Below are 22,234 nucleotides of genomic sequence, written 5' to 3' on the forward strand. Positions count from 1 at the left end.
GCAGTTTACTTTAATCCCGTTACCATGAGTACTGGAACAAGTGCCTACAAACATTATAAAATACTACTATTTATTGTTTAGATACATGCCGCGAAAGAATCCAAGGAAAGGTATTTTCTTATCGCGCAATTGTAGCACACTGTCTACCCAAACTAGTGCCGTCCCAATGTAGAAAATGCACCGAAACAGAGGTTATTTCCTGTGGGAGTTACCACCAACATTTGACATCGTTTGTCGGGCACGGAAATTCCGTGTTGGGCGTGTACTCAAAGCTATGCGTAATCGTTAAAGGGGTGTGTGGAGTGGAAAGCTGTGATTTTTTGACTAAATTAAAATTCAAAGTGTCACTTTAAAATAACAGGGTAATATTTCCCACTATCTTGATGGCAGTTACTTAAAGATGGAGGCCGTTAATTTATATCGTGAGTAGATCTCCACATGTTTAACAGTTAAAGCTGCGCAATTTATGATGGGTCATAAATGACGAAATATAATTACATTAACCTACACTAGAAATTTTGTTGCTGGCAGTTTTTGCCGGAACCAGCAAAGTGAAGAGGCGGCATTGCTTTGATTATTGTACCCCCTTTACACACATTGTACTTGGATTACTTTAAATGATTTCCCTGGAAAATAGTTCTTCCGTGAGTCCGAGAGATCAGTCTGAGCTTCAAATAAAAGCTAATTAGACTTTCTAAGCAAGCAGAATGATCATTAAATGCTGATCTCGTCGATCATTAGTGAATGAAGTACAGTGGCAATTGCTTATTGTGCATAGGATTGAGCTTCTCATAACACTGTCATGCAGTAGTTTTGAGAGCTTGTGACTGGGGCTGAAGGACGACACGGTTGTCCCTTCTGGTAGGAATATCACTAATGACCTCATTGGTGCCACCACTTAATTTCTGCATAACATTAAAGTTCGTACGCTACGTGTAATTGGATAGTTCAAGCCTCAAATTATTTTTTACTTTTCTAGATATATAATGACCAAACGACCTCACTTTAAAAATCCCTTTGAGAACAGAAAAGCTGAAAGGAAGACAATACACGTTACATAATACAAAAAACAATTGGGCTGTTCGGTTAGCATATTACGGATTTCGCTCGCTTTGTATTCAATTACTGCGAGCTGCGCAAAGTAACTAAGAGAACAATTTTGTAAACAGTTCTAAAAAAAATTAATTCCAGCGGGCCACAATAACATTGCGAGACTACTAAGGTTTAACGAAAACAGTTAGGACAGATTGGTAAATACGTAAAGTGAAAAGTGTTTTGTGGCTAATATTCGTAACATTTTTATCCATAGATATTTCAGTCGTGATTTTCGAAATCGAATGGCATTAGAATTATCGGAGACATAATGGTTGTTAATGTGTGGTTCGAAACGTTTCCTAAAATAGCTTACCGATGTGGTGAAACCAGTTAAGACTGCCTCCAAAGTACAGGAAGGATGCAGGCGCGTAAATATCGGACAACGTGCTGAAACTGTGTAAAATACTAGCATCCTTCGGTCTGACATTTAACATATTTCAATAATTTTTAAATGCTCATGTAAACGTTCACTGTGTGGGTGTATTCTTTAGAGGTAGAATCCTCCTGCGAAAGGAATAACCCCTTCGATAAATCATTGTTAGTTCAGTAATTAAGGATTAGCACTGCAGAATCCTCCCCTTTGTGTAAAACTTCACGATGTTTCGAAATCTTGAATAAATTATGAAATATTAAGATTGACTTTTCCAGTAACACCCTGTACTTTGATTCGCCGTAGTAGTAGTAACATTTTCTGAAGATAGAGTTAAGAGTCCATTGATTTCCGAGAAGGGGATTTATTCCGAAAACTCGATGTGTTTGTTCTACCTTCCGCCCAGCGAAACAGAAAAACTCGTTGCCCTTGGCTCATTGTAAGCCGTAAGGGAGTGCAGTCATTTTTTTTTTTTTTTTTTTGTCTAATGCAAATAAATCCAAATTTCTTAGCATTTAACATAGATGGGGTGCCCGACCAAAACATTCTCGTCCCTGGTTCGTGTTGGATTTAGCCTGATTTCCCATAAATCTTTAGTTAGCTGAGACTTTGATAGTACGTATTAAGTAAATGACATTGTGCTACTACAGCGTGTACGTCAAATAAATAAAACTAGGAATGCTTCCTACCACATTTGCGCACTTCCAGCGTCACAACATTCTTTTCTGTCCATCTACATCTACAATTATACTCCGCAAGCCACCCAAAGGTGTGGCGGAGCGCACTTAAAGTGCCATTGTCATTACCTCCCTTTCCTGTTTCAGTCACGTATGGTTCGCGGGAAGAACGACTGCCGGAAAGCCTCCGTGCGCGCTCGAATCTCTCTAATTTTACATCCCTGTAAATATCCATAAAGGTAGAAATGTCGGCTAACACGCAGACCTTGCTTGCCTCCTACCAATTCCGCGCCCACCAGAAATTGCCGGTAAACAAAGCTGGCGCTAAACAGCTTGTAAATCATAAACAAGGCAAAGCAGTGCAAAGACCAAATGTTGATTTATCGGGAAAAAATGCGCTTAACACACTGGTTTTCAATTTCATTTGGTATCCCTAGATTAGATTTACTTTCATTCCAATTGATCGGTAGTGAATTTGTCCTCCAGGGTGTAGAACATGTCAGAAAAGCAATAATACATGAGAAATATTTACAACTAAAACAAATGAGCTAATGTACCTTCCACAGGTTTTTTTAGCTAGTGATATGTAACTTGTACAACTATTTTTGTTCGCATCTGTTACCACGTTCCACACGAGCATATTCCTTTGTAATGCTGTTTTGGGTCGGTAAGAAGTGATTGGGAGCGTTGGTTTGTTACCGTAACCCCTTTAGAGTTTATGCGGTATTCAGTGTTAGAAATTAGAATAGTTGCATAGGGTACTAGGAGGGTGGTTAAAATCCGTACAAATGAACTACTGAAATGGTCATTGGTTCATACGTGTCTCGCTTTCCGAACTACTAGAAGAGGGAAATTGTTGTAACCATTTTTTCTTTAAAAGGAGAAAAGTGATAGTTTGAATATGGCATCTAGAGGTGATATTTTTCATACACAATATAGGGCAACTTTTCTGTAATACGTAGTCCACTTGATTAGTAGGCGACAACTCACACTGTGGGATTCGTAAAGGATCTTTAGGATCAATTGCACTTTGTGCTTAATTGATTCAATACATATCGACTTTCGTAGATTCCTTCACGGAGATACGTAACGTGATAAGAGTAAAAACGTTAAATGACAAGGGAAGTATAAAAATATTTGGCCAACTGCACTATCAATAACATACCTGGTAAAATTGACTTGTAGCACAGTTCTTAGATGGATAATAAACTTCTGCTTAGGAGGTCGTACTTTGTCATTTTTTTTTACCCGAGTGTCCAGAACACTTAGTGTTATATTACATTTTTCACGATGTTTACCCAAAAAGTAAGCTAGGTTGTTTAGTTGATATATAGCACAGGTGTTCATGATCGTAAACTAATTTCTCAACAATTAGTTAGGGGGCAGTGTGAAGCGACATGGTGATTGACAGAATGAGCCCGGGAAATTCAGTGCATGTATTAAAAAACAACGTGTAGACTACACGCCGAGCGTAATGAAAGTACTTCAGTATTTGGGTCGTTATCGAGCAATAACAGCGGAAGAGTAGAGGCTCAGATACGGGCTTAGGTACTTGCTGGTATAGCCCATATGAAAGTGTACAGATGTTCAGTAAATTTGAGATAACTGTCAGAAGAGAGACTGCTCTCACGAAACACTGCACGAAACTCCTAGAAAATAGATACATGATTGTTTCACGCACTATTCTGCATCCATAGTTAATTTCCCACAGCGATTGTAAAAATATAGGCGCACGGCATACGGTAAGAAGTGGATAGGCATGTTTAAATATCAGATTCGGTACACGTGGGATCGATATCTGCATCTTAAGTTAGACTGTGGTTGTATTGATACCTCGATAGTATCGCAACAAAAATTTCGATACAGACGGTATCTTATTTAGAACAGAAAACGAAACAGGAAAACTGTGCGCAGTTTTAGTGAACAAACTGTAATGAAACACCAAATGCAAACTTAAATAGTAAGGGACAGACAAAATTTGACCTTGACATAAATTTTATGTTGCTCATACCAGCAATTATTTGTGTATCGTTACAAGCTTCCAAGACAAAAGCTCTCGTTTACAACAGGTTTGTCAAACCTAACTGTTCATTTTGAATAGCAGGCAAAATGTCGGAATTAATCTAAATTTTCATGATCCAACTCGAGAATAAAACCAGTACTCCAATTCACTTTTCCAAAGTAGTGGAAACATGTTGCCAAGTGTTATTATACGCTGCACATTGTAATTTTTACTACCGGTTACCGCATTCGTTTCCTGTCTACCACGTAGATAATGCATACTTTTTCGCATTTAGTGGTAGTGAAAGAATATTCCATAACAAAATCCTCCGAAACTTGTACTCTTTCTTTAGGTACAAAGATATTATCGAACGTGTAGTATCACCGGTGTTGCATGTACTCGCCTCAGTCGGCTGACACGATCTTGGTGGAGAGATTTGCTCGTTGTCGGAGAGAACTACATTTCTCGCGCTGCAGTTGAGTATTCCGGCACTGCGGAGGGCGTGTATCGTGCGTATACGCAGTGGGTGTCACCGCCGCACTTCCTGGCATCACAATCCCTCTCCTCTCCTTTTGTCGCAGCGGGATAGTTATTTAAGTACGCAGTGTTACGTCATTGTGCGTACACTGGAATATCCGTCTACTCCACAGCGGAGCACAGGGGAGACGAAACAACCTGAAAAGTCGTTGAAAAACACAGCGGCGGACTTCGGTATCTCTTCCAGGCTACTCAGCCAATTTATTCAGTTCGCGAAAAGTCTGAGAAAAATCAGTCACGCAAGTGACTGTGGTTAAGCTAGTTTTGTAATAAATAACGCCTAGGCTGCAATGTGCAAGTAATTTAAAGTGAATATAGCTATTACCAAAGTAACTATAAATGCATAAAGATCCTTCGATAAGAACTAGAAGTACTGTAAAAGTTTAGTTTTCTACAAGTACCTTATAGGTGCTACTTTATTTTTTAATTTTTTTATTTGGCCTTTGAATGTGTACTCAATTTAGCCATCGGCAACACATAGTGTAATGTACACATAATTGAATAAACAAATACAGAAATGCATATTTACAAGACTAAAAAGCTTAACTGTTACAGTTTTGTACATAGTGTTTTAAAAATTGAATTGAATTGGAAAATAATTGTCTTGGTTTACAATTCACACCAATTCTGAAATATCTTCATCAGCAAGACATATTTATAATTTACGTACACTATTAAAACCTATAGATTGTAACCAGTAATCTTGAGGAAGTCAACTATCACTTTATATAGACGAACGTCTTTAGTACACAAAAGAGAAGCTGATTGAGGGAGATGGTAGCCCATACTCAGCAATGTCTTCAGAAAGACCAACCGTTCACGGTCAAATTTGGGGCACATAAATAAGATGTGGTTGACATCAGCTTCCGACTCAGGATCACACTCACATGCTGGTGAACTGTAAACGTTGATCCTATGTAGATGTTGTGGGAAAGAGGCATGATTGAAGCGGAGTCTTGATGGTAGAAAGCGTGGATCGGTCCAGATGTGTCCTCATGAACCACGGTTGTGAAAGGTTCTACTTATGACATGTGAGCGATAGTAAATTTCACGCACCGAGCGTGCTGGCGCAGTGGTTAGCACACTGGACTCGCATTCGGGAGGACGATGATTCAAATCAGCCTCCGGCCATCCAGGTTTAGGTTTTACGTAATTTCTCTAAATCACTCCAGGCAAATGCTGTGATGATTCCATCGAAAGACGCCACTGATTCCCGTCCTCGTCCTAACAATCAGAGCTTGTGCTCAGTCCCTTAGGACATCGATGTCGACGGGACCTCAAACCCTAATCGTCCTTATTTCATTTCACGCCGCGCATTCCGAGGCACACGTTGAGTCGCCGAGCGCATTAGAAGTAATTGATTTTGAATTCTGGAATTGTTTTCGTCAAAGGTGGCGCACATATCACCAGAAAAAGAAATCGAGTGTCCGATTCGAAGATTCAGGAGGCTAACAGAACAACACGGCGCCGTATTCGGTACGATCGATCCAACGGTTTAGGACATGTTGATAAAAAAATTTGTCGCTTTCAGATTCACTGAACTTGTGCAACAATCGAAGTTTTGAGTTTTCTTTTATATTAAGGGGCTCCGGAACGCCCTATACTTGCAATGTTAAAATAACGCTTATGAATTACATCTTTCCTCACAAAGTATTTGAGGTAGGAAGTTGAACTTTTTACAGATTATTTATTGGAATATGGGCTATAACTTAACACAGGGATTTTACAAAATTTTAGTTCAGTTATTAAAGATGATTTTTTCAATTGTAATGAAAATTCACAACATTTTTTTGCAATTTTTTATTTATATATTCAAAAATATACAGTTTTTTGGAAAAAGGCTGTGTTAAATTATGCAGAAGGTACTGTGTAACATTTACTGAAAGTTTGAAACAAATATGTTTGGAAGATCCTTAGAAAACATGTAATTAGTATGAGAAAATAAAAGTTTTGGGAATCGAGCGACAAAGATTGGATTAACTTTTTAGTGCATTCCAGGTCCATAGGATGGATTATCTTCATCCTCTGCAAACTCCTCCTCCAGCTTCCTCTTGTTCCTCCTCCTGTTTACTCTTGCTTGTATTTCTAGACTCTTTACAGCCCTGTCTGCAGCCCGAAGGCGTTCCTTGTCTAAAGCAAGCATCGCTCGTTGTTGTGTTCGTAGATTTTGCTACCATTTTCATCAGTTGCAGTTACTGCAACACTGTTCCAAAAGGTGGTCATGTATGAACACTTATCACATTTCAGTTGTATTTCACTAGCAAGTCCTACGTGCTTTATTATGGAGAGTTCCAGACCAACTTCACTACAATGAATACATCTTACACAGTTTGAAAAAATTCCTTTGAGAACCAACATATCAAATATTTCATTCACATCCGATTCGCCCATAAAACATTCATAGTTTTCACTCATTAAACCAAGCTTCTTCTGTGAAGTATTTTCTTTCCCACTTTGACTGCTATGGGCAGGTGTACTTGAGAGGTTAGGTTCACTCACTTGGTTATCGTCTTTATTGTTTACAGTAATAACACATACCTTTGGCTTTCCAACATTTCTCCTTTTCTTAAAAGCCTTCAGAGGATTTCTAATAACTTTACTTTTACTCATTATTATACTTCAACAAAACAGAGACTCAAGAAACAGAATTAATTACGAATATTTTCGAGATAACGACAGAGTAAATAAACATGAAACAATCGACAATCACACCAGCGATATATATTGAACCATCACAGGTTAGCCACAACACATACTTTACCTCACATCACTAAAATGTACCTGATGAACACGGAAGTTAATAATACCATTTGACAGCAGTTTAACAGCGCCACAGTGGGTCACGCCCATGTAGAACACATTTCAAAAAAAATTAAAAATAGTTGTAGTCTTCGGAATTGAATAAATTATATATCTATTAAAAGGTAATAGTCTGCAGATTCAGAAAACGCAAAAAAGTAAAAATTGAACTTTTCATGATTTTGAGCCTTTCCGGAGCCCCTTAACTGTAATTCTTATCGACGTCCTTTTAGATTGCCCTTTATATCCCGATCAAGAGAAAACAGGCGGCGCCGAGCCATGTTGAAATGAAAAATATCGTTTCACGTACCAAAGTATAAACGCCTACAGTCAGTGTTGCTATCGTCTCTACAGGAAGAAAACGGAATTGTTGGTTTTCAGTGTGCTTGCAGGACGCTAAATTTATTACAGCTGCCGTCACGAAATTCGACACCTCAAGGTCGCACGAGCTCCATGCAATTCGCTGGCGCCAAGAGCTTTGATTCGCCCGCCTCATAGCTTTGTTGCTGCATGTGCCCTGTTAAAGAGCAGTAGACCAGTGCCAGCTGAATGTTCGTGGTTTCCAGGTGGTTTCACAAAACCACACGCAAAAATATATTTTGCTGGAACGGAAATATTGGCCTGAATGTACCTATGGCAACTTTTGTGTAACGTATATCGGCGATTTGGGTTATGGATGCAGTGACGGAGTCAGTAAGAGCTGCAAATAAAAACGTTCCGGAAGGCAGGGAATTTCTCGGTCGTATTAAGGCGTGTCGTCGGAACTAAAACCCTGGTGGCGGCATACAAGTACACACACACTGTCGCGCGCAGTCTCTCGTAAATGAAATGCGTTCACACATAATACGATACAATAATGAGGTGTCAGATGCTACCAAAATTATTTTTCTTAGCAACTTTCTCGCTGGAAGTTTCTAAAAGGTCCAAGAGAACACACATTCAGCAACGACGACATTTTTCGTTACGCAGACGGTACAATTTCACACCTCTCACGCTATTTTATTTTTAATCTCGGGATACTTCTGTTTTTTCACTATAAAATACATATTCCATGCGGCTTTTCGCGGATGATGCTGTAGTATACAGAGAAGTTGCAGCATTAGAAAATTGTAGCGAAATGCAGGAAGATCTGCAGCGGATAGGCACTTGGTGCAGGGAGTGGCAACTGACCCTTAACATAGACAAATGTAACGTATTGCGAATACATAAAAAGAAGGATCCTTTATTGTATGATTATATGATAGCGGAACAAACACTGGTAGCAGTTACTTCCGTAAAATATCTGGGAGTATGCGTCCGGAACGATTTGAAGTGGAATGATCATATAAAATTAATTGTTGGTAATGCGGGTACCAGGTTGAGATTCATTGGGAGAGTGCTTAGAAAATGTAGTCCATCAACAAAGGAGGTGGCTTACAAAACACTCGTTCGACCTATACTTGAGTATTGCTCATCAGTGTGGGATCCGTACCAGATCGGTCTGACGGAGGAGATAGAGAAGATTCAAAGAAGAGCGGCGCGTTTCGTCACAGGGTTATTTGGTAACCGTGATAGCGTTACGGAGATGTTTAATAAACTCAAGTGGCAGACACTGCAAGAGAGGCGCTCTGCATCGCGGTGTAGCTTGCCCGCCAGGTTTCGAGAGGGTGCGTTTCTGGATGAGGTATCGAATATATTGCTTCCCCATACTTATACCTCCCGAGGAGATCACGAATGTAAAATTAGAGAGATTAGAGCGCGCACGGAGGCTTTCAGACAGTCGTTCTTCCCGCGAACCATACGCGACTGGAACAGGAAAGGGAGGTGATGACAGTGGCACGTAAAGTGCCCTCCGCCACACACCGTTGGGTGGCTTGCGGAGTATAAATGTAGATGTAGATCTAATACATCTATGAACTTTGATAATGTTCATATATTTTCAGTCCAAGTTTTTTCTTCAAAATTTATTGTAACGTTAGTTTGTTTGTTTTTTTTTTTTTTTTTTTTTTTTTTTTTTTTTTTTTGCGTGGCAGCTGGCATACATTTTCTTTTGAAAAGGACGTTGTCACTTTCTAGACTACAAATAGAGATGTAGAATATTTTTTTCCTAATTTTTACTAACATTTGAAATTCACTAACACAATTGTATAGGACGATGAAATGACCTTGAGGTGCGTATTTTCGCGACATCCGCTATAGACACTGTCTTCCAAAAGTCTGAGTGCAGATGCGTACGGATACGCACTCTGACGACTATGGATGATGTGGCTGGTGTGATTTCCGGAAGAGAAAGAAATCAATGGCATAGATCAGAGAACAATTTTCTGGTCGCTGCGAACTTGAACTCAAGTGTCTAGTGCGTTTATATGTGAAAGCAGAGGTGGGTCGATTTATTGACATATTGAACCCACTGCCGGTTTAAGTTGACAGCATCCTTAAAGAGGAATGACTTTTTTAATTCAGCTACTCCGAATAGGCACCTCGCCAAGGTTTAGTACTTCTGTACTGTTTGCAATAGATGTTTACTCTCATTTCAAAAATAATTTACAGAATTTGACTTCAGGCTTCTGCAGAAAAAAAGCAACTTTACCGATGTTCATAAGTTGGTTATTGTTATGTAATATTTAACATTATATTAAACTGTGCATTTTAGAAGCACTTGGTTACAAGTTACAAAAAGGCACCAGACTTTTTCTCCCATTTGACCTATCATGGTACTCGTGAGCAGGAAACTTGCAGTTTTTCCTCGTTCAACTACATACAATGAAAACCAGTGGCTTTGAGCTACACAAATTATTTACAAAATCTACATATGTTGTATCTCGCCAATACTGGCGCTTTATAAATGGGCATACGGAGAATAATTTTCACAGAGTACCCCAAAGCTGGAAGTGGTAAACGTAGTATGCAAATTGGTAAAAGCTCGTATTTTACAAGTAACTGAAGTTGGTTCGCCGTAATTAGTTTTATCCACTCAATTGTTGGTCTCTGGCGAGCAATTGTTGCCTTGACTATGGACAAAAATTGTAGGCCCGCTCCTGTTTGAGTGCTTTCATGTGTAGCAGCAGCATATGTTTGTGTACTCGCTAGGGAAACTTTGTTTAAAAATGGATATTTCATCTAAGAAGTGGGTACAAACAGTTGCTATTCATGAACACACACCTATGAATGTCAGACATTGCCTCTGATGTTGTTGGAGGGTAAAATCTAGTTTCAAGACTTCTTATGGAATATAGTGATACTGCCTCATTGTGCTCGCCTCCCGTGCAGCGGGCCCGGGTTCGATTCCCGGCCGGGTTGGCGATTTTCTCCGCTAGTTGACTGGGTGTTGTGTTCTTATCATTTCATCCTCATCACCCACGCAAGTCGCCCAATGTTGCATCGACTGCAATAAGACTTGCACTCGGCGGCCGAACTTCCCCGGATGGAGCCTCCTGGCCAACAATGTCATACTCATTTTCATTTCGTATCCAAAGAGAAAAGGCAGATGTGGACGGACACGAAAAACAACCCCCAGTACTGACAAAACTCTACTTAGCAACATTAAACTTCTTCCTCACATGACAAGTAAGGACTTTCAGCGATTGAAACTGACTCTTCAACGATACGGCGTAGGCTTAATGATTGCTAGTAGAAGGCAATAACGAAGCGGTTGTTAATACGGTACCTCCGTAAAGAAAACAGATTGTCATGGGCAAAACATTTAAAAACCTTGGTCCTCCAGTGATTGGACATTGTTCCCAGTGATGAGTTACATTTTATTCTTAAAAGTTAGAGCATGTTGAATTCAAGAAAATACATGGAAATCCGTAGGCGCTGGATTGTGCGATTCTTACAGACTTCTGCAGATGGTAAAAGAACATTCCAATGTGATCTGGTACCACGCCACACTTTTAAAACAGTCAAGACATTCATGGAAGAAAACATTGTTTCACTAGCCTGGTAATTCACCAGATTTAAATCCCATCGAGATGCGCAAAGACGTCTTGGAAAAATACTGTTCAACAAAAGAACACATGTCAGATATGTGGTAAATGTGTAAAAATTCTGAATACATTGTGGCATTCGACCAGATTAGAGCAAAAGGACACATCAGTTATGAAGTAAGCTACTAACTGTATATACATATAGTAATACATATGCACACTTAGTTTAATCGCCTTGTCCAAATTCATTTGCACACACTACTGCATATGTAGAAATCAGTTAGGCTGCTGATCTCGTGTTAATGTGTGCTCAATGAAACATTAATACTCTGATTTTAAAGTTACACTGAATGTACTGACATCAAGACAGCTAGTTTAATTACACTACAGGCAAATACGATGAACCTTGTCTCGTTCTTTGTAACAATTTACAGCCAAATATATCATGATTCCGTGTGGCTTGCAAAAGTATTTAAATTGAATGACAGGTCGTTTACGCCATTTACACTAGCGGGAAAAGGGGACCGAATCACTGACAGGTGAAAGCTAGATTAGGAGCACACTGAAATACGCCATGGTGTGAACATGCCCTTCGTTTGGTTTCCCAAAACCGAACAAGAGCGATACAAAACTTGGGCATGGGACGGTTGGGAAGATCGAACCTCACCCAAAGGATCAACTCTATAACAATGGACAGTTAACTGTATCAGGCGGGCCGCTTGAATTTCCGCGCAACGCCTTGATTGGCCAACTTCAGTGCTAATTAACTCGGAAGCTGCGCAATGTCCAGAATCTTTTTCTTAACAATACTCTCTCAGCACAAACTACCCTGGAACATCTTTACAAGCTTTTAGAACTGTTTCTCACCACCTGTAAACACACGTGAAACTGAGGGCCATGCGATATTACACTTCCATATTACTCAAATTTAAGATTGTGGAATACATCAAAAGTTTGGTGTCAATTTTAGTAGTATTTGGGAGTGTGCTCAGTGTCTTAAAAACACGTGTTTTAAAATTTCAAAATGAAAGTTTCCTGTGAAACATCAGTAATTACAAATCTTTTTCACTCGTGGTGCCTTTTAGCTTCCTTTGTTCCTATGAATTGGTATTACGTATAAAGCAGTATGGTTCTGTGGAGGAGCAAAATTAATTTTAAATATTTTTTCCGTTTTTAGAGGGGAACCAGAATATACGCGGGAATGAAACGGTGTTGAAGGGTTTGAAATAAATTGTCTTTATTTTAGAAACCTTAGCGATGTGTGCACGTAGTGCATGGTACAGACATGTTCCAAAACGCCGTGCACGAATATGCGATTTTGCAGGGGTTCATATCTCGGGTTCTATTGCTCGGAGATAAGTGGTAAAGTGTTCGTGTTTGGGCTAGCCCTTGGCCTAGGGACCATTTGTATACCTATCGGGAGAACGGGCATACTGTAGCTATCCTACCGTGCAGGGTCAAAATTTAAACATTACGCACTTCTTTCAGCCCAGGCAAATTGAGCAAAATGGTCGGTTCTTTTGCAGTAAGTGTAGTCTAGGGTGAACATTACGCGACTTAGCTGTTTAAAGGACCAATTGTTTCTGGGCTGTTAATGAGAAAGCCCCGAAAAATCATGATTTTTTTTTTTGGGTAAGAAAAGTACCAATTTTGGGGATGGCAATTTGTATAGTTTCTGTTCATGGGAGATTGTAGGAATTTTTAAAATATATTCTGAACATGTTCTCGGAAAATCTTAAAACTTTTTTCCGATATCAGTATCCATTGCGGAGATCCAGAGGTTGTTACCGTACTTATGCGTATAAAATATGCACTTAATGCCCTGTCTGAGGCGTAAATGAAGTTCTGACTGGCAAGCGTTCTAGTGCCATCCCAGGTGTTCTGTGGTCACCAAACCGTTTTCAGTCGGCATTTTTTTCACCACTAGGACTATGACGCGCTTTATGTATAATGGGCACTTCATGCCAATACAAATATGCTCAAAGTGATACTACAGTGACAGAAAATGAGCTGAAAAGGGTCTTAACATGCCTGAAAAGAACTTAAAATGACTACCAAAAATTACGTAAGGCCGGGAAGACTGCATATTCAGTGAAGTATTTGTAACAACATTTTTACACTTTAAGATACAAATCATAAGCCGGGCGTTTTCGATGAATTGCGATCGACGTACAAAATGCCCATAAAAATGTAAAACAAACGAAGACTCTGGTAGAAAAGTGGGGAACCAGCTCCTTTATTCCTCATTACGCTTTGAACACCAAAAATTTGGACATGTGAACGTATTCGCGCTTTCTTGTGCTGAAAGAGTGGCGCACAGAGCCAGTGACGTTGGAAGAGATTTGACAGTGCCAGTGGGAGAGGAAGGTGGTGTGAGTGAATGAGTGAATGAGTGAGTGAGTGAGTGAGTGAGGGAGGGAGGGGTGGTGAGAGCAGACAATGGGAATGGAAAGTACAGACGATAGGGGACTGTGCATCATAGGTTGGGTGGCTCTGGAACCTGCCAGAACGACGGGTGGAAATTTTGAACATGTCCATATAAAGGAAAAAATACTCTCAGATTTTTTGAACTGCTGAGGTATAGTGGAGCCAGTGGCAGTGGGAAAGAAAGACAAGTGTGAGAGAGGATAAAGTGGCTGAGCTATACTGTAAATCAGTGGAAGAAAATGGAGACAGTGCGAGTGACATGTATAGACAATTGCAGAGAGGGAGATCCTGAGTATGAAAGCTTCACTGCAGAGAGAGAGAGACTGGGTAAAACATCTGTCTTAAAAGAGCGCGAATACGTTCGCATGTCAAAATTTTTTGTGAGGAAGGCGGTATGGTGGCTGAGGCTGCTGGCTCCCCACTTTCCTCAGTCTTCTAAAGAGGAGCACATTCGCCTTTTTTATGAACAGGCAGCAATATTTGGTGCAAACTCTTTTTGCAGAACATACCACAGTAAAAAGTGCCGTCATATTCGAAATGATTAGTCTTAGCCCAGAGTAATCATTGTTTACACCAAATCTGATCGGGAGGGTTGGGGGATGGAGGAGACGCACCACGAAGTTGTTTGTTTCAACAACATTCAGTGCAAAGAATTAAACTCACTCAATTGTTTGACGTACGACCATAGGAAAAAATGTGTAGGGTCTTACCCAACCCATACCATTTATCCCCTGCCTGATGGCTTCGGACACACCGCTACACTACCTTTCCATAACTATTCGAATCGGACACGGCATTGGAAGCAGCACAATTTAGATAATCCGTCAGAAATACGATAGTTAACATTCTTGACAGCGTGGACTGACTATTGTTGTGCGCTATGCAGCCACCTGAGGTAGCAGTCACAAAATGTTTCGTTGCCTCTGAAGCAGAGGGGTCAGAGAACATTTTGTGTGAAGTGATGACACTCTTTTCACCGTCGCGCTTCTCTCACAACTCACTGACCGCAAACGAATGCGTCAGAGAGTGCTGCAAACTTCGCTGCCATTGTTCTATCGAGGTGGTGTTGCTGAGTGACAAATGATCTGAGGCTGGAACTGGAGCGTTGACGCGAAGGGATTTATGGCGCATGTTATTGCTTTGGGTATTTCGATGCGGCAGTGAAATTCGATGAAAGTGGTCTGATGTAAGCTTATTTGCTGGTTTAGGCGCGGACCGTAAAGATTAGATGGGAAAATGTCCGTTAAATATCAGATGATCCTTTCCCATAGTTTGTCTAACGACACACTGTGATGCTGTTTTGTCCGGAAGCCATTTAGCAATCTTGCTAGAGCAGATGGCCTGACGTGTTGGTATGACATACAGTATGTGTGTTGTGTTAAGACTTTGGTATAACTTGTGGGACTCCCTCTACTGGTTCCTGTCTGTGCGTAATCAGTGGCATAACAGTAAACTAAAAGGGTGGGGTGGGCAAAAATTCGGTAACATAGCAGGAAATCCGTGCTTGAACGTAAGTGCAGATGTTAGCCAAGGCTGCACTGTTGTATTTGACCACTAACGGTAACTATGCAGCGTCCTCAGGAAGTTTGTCATGGTCAGTTGGCGCATCAAGGGGGACCGAGCCAAGTGACATAACGTAGGCAAGCTACCATCGTGCTGCTTTCGTAAGCAAGGTAGCCGAAGTGTTTGATATTTCAAAAGACACCGTATGAACGATTTATACCGCATACAGGGAACTGCAGGGAGAGTTGGTGGTGGTCAGATATAAGAATTTAGTTGTACGTGTAAAAAATAGATAGATGTTACATGGTATAGCGAGTACTGGGGAAAGGAAACTTAAGTAGAATGTATCAGCTAAGACTACTGGGAAATAAGGATTTTATTGAAAAAGAATATGAACAGGAGTAACGAGTGCGTACAGGGACAAAGTTAGTGATTATTATTGCCTCAGTAGATATGTCATTAACTGTCATCTGAAGATCCTGCTGCTGAGAACTTCCGAGAAGTGGGTGAACTATGATGATGTGTGACAAAGGATTCTGCTCTGATGGGAACAGGTGTTTCTCCCATGTTGTTCATACAAGAAATTTGAGGTCGCGGACAAATATGATGGACAGTGTGCGTTTTTAAGACAATAGAAGACACAGAGCATTGACATCTCTGCGCTTGTCTCCACTCAGCCAGGATAGCTGTGCGTATGATGTATGATCAAAGACTCTAACATCACACATATAACGAACTCAGGCATTCATTACAAGTTCCAGGCGCCGTGAGCTTTTCTGAGAAATACCTCGCTGTAACCAATAATTGGAAGTGCTTGTAAAAGTTTTACTGTGTGTGTGAGGAGGGGGTTATGTGTGAGGTCAGGGACTCCTACACATAATGTAAGGCATTTATCTCCTCCGAACACAGGGAACAGGCAGCTAAACAGGTGATTTAATATTAAAAACTAGTTACGAGTTATTGCTACCCACTTAGGGATGACATGAATCGCGTTTACTGAAATGGATTTATCATTGGCGTCTTTGGATCCAGTCACAGGAGCGACAGTAGACGGCTGTTAGCCGAAGGGTGTTTGGCACGAGTTGTTAACACTCGGCGTGCCAGCGCTTCCGGAGTACGGGCGCAAATGAATGTGCCCTACGGTCAGGAAACGAGCTCTTCTAGCTTCATCGCTCCATCGTCTCGTCCAGTGACTAAGCCGTTACGTCACTGGCAATATCCTATGCAAGTTTTACGGCTGAAACGTTTTAAATGCTTCCGTTCGGAGGCACTTTTACTTCGGTCCATACTGCTGAGAACTGCACTGTTGGTGCCCATTATCGCTGCAGTAATGCAGGCAGGTGATGCTGAAAGAATAAACCTGGAAATGAGACGCTGAAGCTCGTTTTGCTGTTTGGACAGAGTGATAACTGACGACAGCAGAAGTAAGGGAGATATAAAATGTAGATCAGTAGCATCATCTTCCTGGTACAGAGACGTATAAACAGTGAATATAACTTTGTTTCGAAGAATTTTCTGAAATTTTGTGTTGGAGTGTAGCCATATGTGGAAGCAAAACCTGGACATTAAACAGCACAGACATAATATATCATACAGTGTGTTGATCATAATAATGTTAATCGGTACTTTGTTTTGGGGACTGTAAGTATAGATTTTGTCAAAATTGAATTTTTCTATGTTAGTCTATTACAGACTGATATTTCTCCAGTTCATAATTTCAACTTGTAAATATTCCGTTGTGCTATATTTACTTACAAAACCGGCATGGTCCTTAGCCTGAAAAAAAATGTTTTATCCGTGGCGTTTTTCTATTGTTTCGAATTTGTTTTTTGCATTCCCCTGTTGTTTCTCCCCTCTGCTGCTGCTTCTAGCACAAAGTTAAATAACCCACGTTGCAGTACCAAATATCCCGTTAACCTACCTCCTCTCGTGAGTCTGGTTTACTTACCTGTTGTCTTCAGCAAAGCTCATTTTTTATATTACCTCTCAAATCCGGTTTCAGCATTCTTCAACAGCGCCCCATTCACACGCTGTTTCTTCCTCCAGATTCCTGATGGTTCCACACCATTAGAACTGTGATAATTTCCGTTTGCATCAATGCACGTCGGCCATTTATTCTGGCCTTCATGTCTAATGATACCGCCTAGATACCTTCTTCTGCCATTCCTGCCACTGTTTAGCACTCAGTTTTTAGGTCAAGTAAATTGTTGTTATTTCTACTGCTCACCTTAGATTTGTGTATCTTTAATATATTTTGGCGCAAAGTGTGGTCGACAAGTCTTCTAAATCTGACTTACTTTCGGCTGGAAGGTGTTTCTTTGGTATCTGTTCTTGCAAAAATATTTTACAGACGTCAGGTAGATGGTGATAAATGTGTGTGTGTGTGTGTGTGTGTGTGTGTGTGTGTGTGTGTGTGTGTGTGTGTGTGTGTGTGTGTGTGTGCGTGTGCGGAGGGGGGGGGGGGCGGCAAGGCGGCATGGAGATATTCCAAATGGCTCTGAGCACTATGGGACTTAACTATGTCATCAGTCGCCTAGAACTTAGAACTACTTAAACCTAATTAACCTAAGGACATCACACACATCCATGCCCGAGGCAGGATTCAAACCTGCGTCCGTAGCAGCAGCGCGGTTCCAGACTGAAGCGCCTAGAATCGCTCGGCCACAGCGGCTGGCTGGAGATATTCCAGGGACGTTGACGAAGTGATAAGAAATGTTTCTAAAGAAGGAACAGATAGAGTAGCATGGAGAGCTGTATCAAACCAGTCTCTGGACTGAAGAAGAAGACGACGACAACAACAACAACAACAACAACAACAACAACAACAATGCAGTTCTTCAAAATTATTCATAAACTTAAACCTGTTTCCAAACCACACTGCGTGGATATTCCTAGCTTGGTATTTTAGTACTACTACTTAAATTTTAATAAACGAAAGTTCCCAATCAGATCGATTCGCAAACCGAGACAAGAGAGTTGTCAATAACGTGAAGACGGAATCGTTTTGTAAAATTCGGTAGTTCGCTCACAGTGATGTGCCGTCTGCCCGTAATAGAAATTCTTATATCCGAGACAGCGAACAGGTTAACTGATACTCCAGCACACCTGCAATAGTTAGCATCCTAGTCCAGGATGCAAATATCATTGATGTAGACATTAGTAAAAGTTCTCTTCACATCCGATTCTTCGCCAGGCGCACTATGGACTCACAGGGAAAGTCTTTCACTAATCCCTCACTCAAGGAATAAACAGATTCCCGTCTATGATAGGATACAACTCGAGATTCACACTGTCAACCGTTGATAAACACTGGAATATAAAGTTAATATTTTGTGCGTCTGTGAAAGTTCTGTCTTCACATAACTATCTTTTTTCCCTCGACAGGTTGAGCAGCAGCATGCCCGTACACATGTGCGGGTGTGTTTGGCCTGGGCAGCATTGGGCCGATACTAAATGACGAAGAGTACCTGCCATTTTGTGATGTGGTGAGTAAAATGAGTTAGGTGGCTGCTACAGAAGTTGTAATAGGATACAGAAGGGTTCTTCCTCTATTGCGGACCTTATGTGGTATTTACATTTAGACTGTCCTGACATTCAATATATCAGTGGTAGTAGTCCGATAGTGCTGCTGCATTTATAATCCAACCCAGTGTCAAAACATCACTCATAAATGAGACCGAAAAAAGGATTAGGTATCTCCTTTGACATAAACTTTGTCGGAAAGGTGGCCCAATGCTACAAAATTCTAAAGAAGTACCTAGAGGGGAAAATAATTGATAGCGGAATGGATTTTAAAGTCTACTGCAGTTGCTTCTTTGTACCATCACCATACGTTCCAAGGAATAGTTTTTGAACGGAAAGAGGCAGTGAACTATATGTGGCCAACAGGTAACCACATGAAAATCGTCGTAGGATGTCATACAATAGACCCGTTAAATATCACAGCATATATCGTGAATCTGGTCAGTGAGAGTGTGAAGACTGTACAATAATGCAGAAAATGTAAGAGTTCTGAATGGAGATTTATGATAACGCGTGTTTAAAAAATACCAGTTATGTATGAAAAATTTTAATTAGTGAATAATGTAATAATAATTGAACTGCACAATTGCGAACTGATGAGGATGTACTGGTCCCATATTGGACGAAGGTGTAGTGTTGCTGACTTGTCTGGAGTGGATGATGAATATCGCAGAAACTTTCGATGCGCGTGAATCGCCGCACAGCCACCACAGGTAGTAACGTCGCCGTCGCATTGGCTCATGGGCGTCGACTGTCTTCTGTTGAGTCGAATCGGCGCCAGTTTGAATGTGGGGCTTCAGCAAACATCAAGGCTGTTCAGACAAATGCACCGTACAGGCTTATTTTGGAAGCGCACGTCAGACATTCGATGTTTTGAGGCGCGAGTCTTATTGCTGACGCAGTCTCGCCACATGACATGTACGTAAATAAAAAAACGTACACTCCTCCACGAAGATGTTGTCGCCATGGTATTGGCAGAGCATCAGTGAGCGCATTATTAACTCGAGTTTTTTTGAGTGAACGCTCACGTTAGTTGTTTATTGGCCATATGGGCTTAAACGCTCGTCGTCGCATAATGGAAATTCCTTGTACAGTATGATGCACATATGCAGATCCTGCAGCTGCAGTAATTGCTTGAAATATAATACCACCAGTTACACTTTCAGTTTCGATCACCACGACCGGTTTTGTATACTAAGGCCATTTGCCACTGATTGTGAGTATCGGTGATGGAGTATACTGTCTGTACTATCACTGTAATATATCACGCCTCCCCATGCTGTTATAACTCCTTGCGTTTAGTATTGTAGTTTTAGGTATCGTTTACATCTTTCCCTCGTAAAATATTCTTCATTACCGATTAGGCGCTCACTTGAGATTTTCTCTCTTCCTCCGTCTCGTTCTCAGCTGTCTCGAAATAAATGAAGCGTGTCAGACTTAATTTGTCGACTGTTGGTAGTGTGGAATTGAGCTGACGCAAAGTTGTGTGCTCATGTTTTTCCACCGTTTTTCCTTAAAATTAACGGTGAATCTAATAAGTTGGTATGGACCACATTATCCACTAAACTAGTTCATCTTCTATGTGTTCAAAAACAGACGGAAGCTGAGAATATCGAACAAGGCAATTAAGATTTTTTCCAAGAGTCTGTCGAAGCAACGGCAGTAATAAAAGGTCACGACGATAGACTCGTAATCAGTGGACTGATAGAAAATAAGTTGAACTGGTGCTGTTATTTGGCTCGATTGTAGAATTGACGGCAAATAATTGTTAAAGGGCTGTTGTTAATGATAGGTCAGTCGAAACCGTTCTAACCACTAAAGAATTTGAGAGCTTCATCTGACCTAAAAGCGTTAGCCTCCGTAGGAACACGATTTTCGCGAGTTGCCCATGGAGTAAGAAATCTGTTGCCGGACTTATTGGCACGTGTGCTCTGGTAACTGCTAGAGTAAACATTTGTCATGCACAGAGCTTATCTTGTAGCTTCTGCTATTGGTATTCAACGAACATATCCACTACGTTAATGTGTCGCTGTTCTGTGGATTTTGTATCTCTCTACAATTAATCCCATGTGGTAAAGAGATTATGGAGGAATATTCGTGAACAGAGCGAGAATTTTAGGTGCTACATGTTTTGTAGATGAATTAAATTTCGTTAGGGTTCTCCGAATGAGTCTCTACTTGGCACCTACTTCTGCCACAACCAGTTGTTGTGGCCGTTTTTAGGTCGCTTCAGATGGACAGTCCCATACATTTTAAGGTGGTGCTGCGTCCAGTAATGCATCAGCAGTCGTTTAGTAGAAAAGTAACATCTATTTACGCTCTATAAAGCGTCTATTTACGTTTGCCAACTGTCAGTCCCTGTCCCAGCCATTTTGCTGTAATTTATATAAAGATCGTGAATGGTAAGTCATATGACACGCCCGTTGGGTACATCCGAAATTGTTGCTCAGTCTGCTAGGCTAACGTGACACCAGTCACAATGCTAGACTAATACTCGGTAAGCTTTTCTTTTGTTCACCGGACGATAGCCAAAAACTATATCGCACGCCTTCCAGAAGTCATGACTGCGGCGTCGATCTGAGCCTATTTAACTGCTGGATGCATCTAGAGGACCAACTATATTTCACAAGATAGCTGTCTGCAGAATCCATGTTGGTCCCTGGAGAACGTTTGTTTCCTTGTTGAGCCATTTTACTTGTCCAGTGATAATCGTGAAGCACGCTTGTCCTCTGCGCGGAGAAACTGGACAACCACTCTTTGCTAGTCCGAACTAGTTCATCAAGCACTCTGTCGTGAACGACTACGAAACGGAAAAACTGATGAGAGCGAGTGAAGAAGCAGACAAGAAAGAACTGGGGTCGAAAAGAAGCGGCGTAGCACCTATAAAGTTAAAGACGAAATATTATTGTATAATGTTTCAAGATTGTCTGTCTGAAGCACATTGAAACTTTAGGCTATTTGGCAAAGGGCACCCACAGATGAACGTTAAGCCCAAATCACTTAACGTTTCTGTCTGATCTTCACATAACTGAAATACGAAGGCTGGGTTAAAGCCTGACGGAAGAATATCCATGATTCAACCCTGATTAGATCATGCGAGCTCTAAATTGACATCCACGCTCTTTGCTACAAGGCCCAACGCGTAACAGTGGTGAGACAATTGAGAAAATTATTTTTATTGTTGTGTACTTCTCATCCCTGTGTTCTATAAATATATTGGCCGTTTATAACGTGGTTAATCAGTGAAACTGAACAAAAATTTGAATAAGCGATATAAAAGCGATATAATCAGTTTGATACATCGCACTAGTATATTGTTGTAGATAATACCACGCCCGACGCAAGGTTAATTCCCATCCCATATTTGTCAGTTACCGCTTGCTTACTGAAGAGATTT

General features: G+C 40.8%; 1 long non-coding RNA gene across 1 annotated transcript in view; it reads left to right on the top strand.

Annotated features, from left to right (window-relative positions):
* LOC126458222 (uncharacterized) overlaps positions 1–22,234 on the top strand; it is a 38,643-nt gene that overhangs the window by 1,898 nt on the left and 14,511 nt on the right. The window contains exon 2 of the long non-coding RNA XR_007585595.1: positions 18,700–18,800. This is a non-coding gene — a long non-coding RNA (uncharacterized LOC126458222). The remainder of the gene's footprint in view (positions 1–18,699; positions 18,801–22,234) is intronic.

The sequence above is a fragment of the Schistocerca serialis genome, chromosome 2 (assembly GCF_023864345.2).
Source record: "Schistocerca serialis cubense isolate TAMUIC-IGC-003099 chromosome 2, iqSchSeri2.2, whole genome shotgun sequence".
Lineage (NCBI taxonomy): Eukaryota > Metazoa > Arthropoda > Insecta > Orthoptera > Acrididae > Schistocerca > Schistocerca serialis.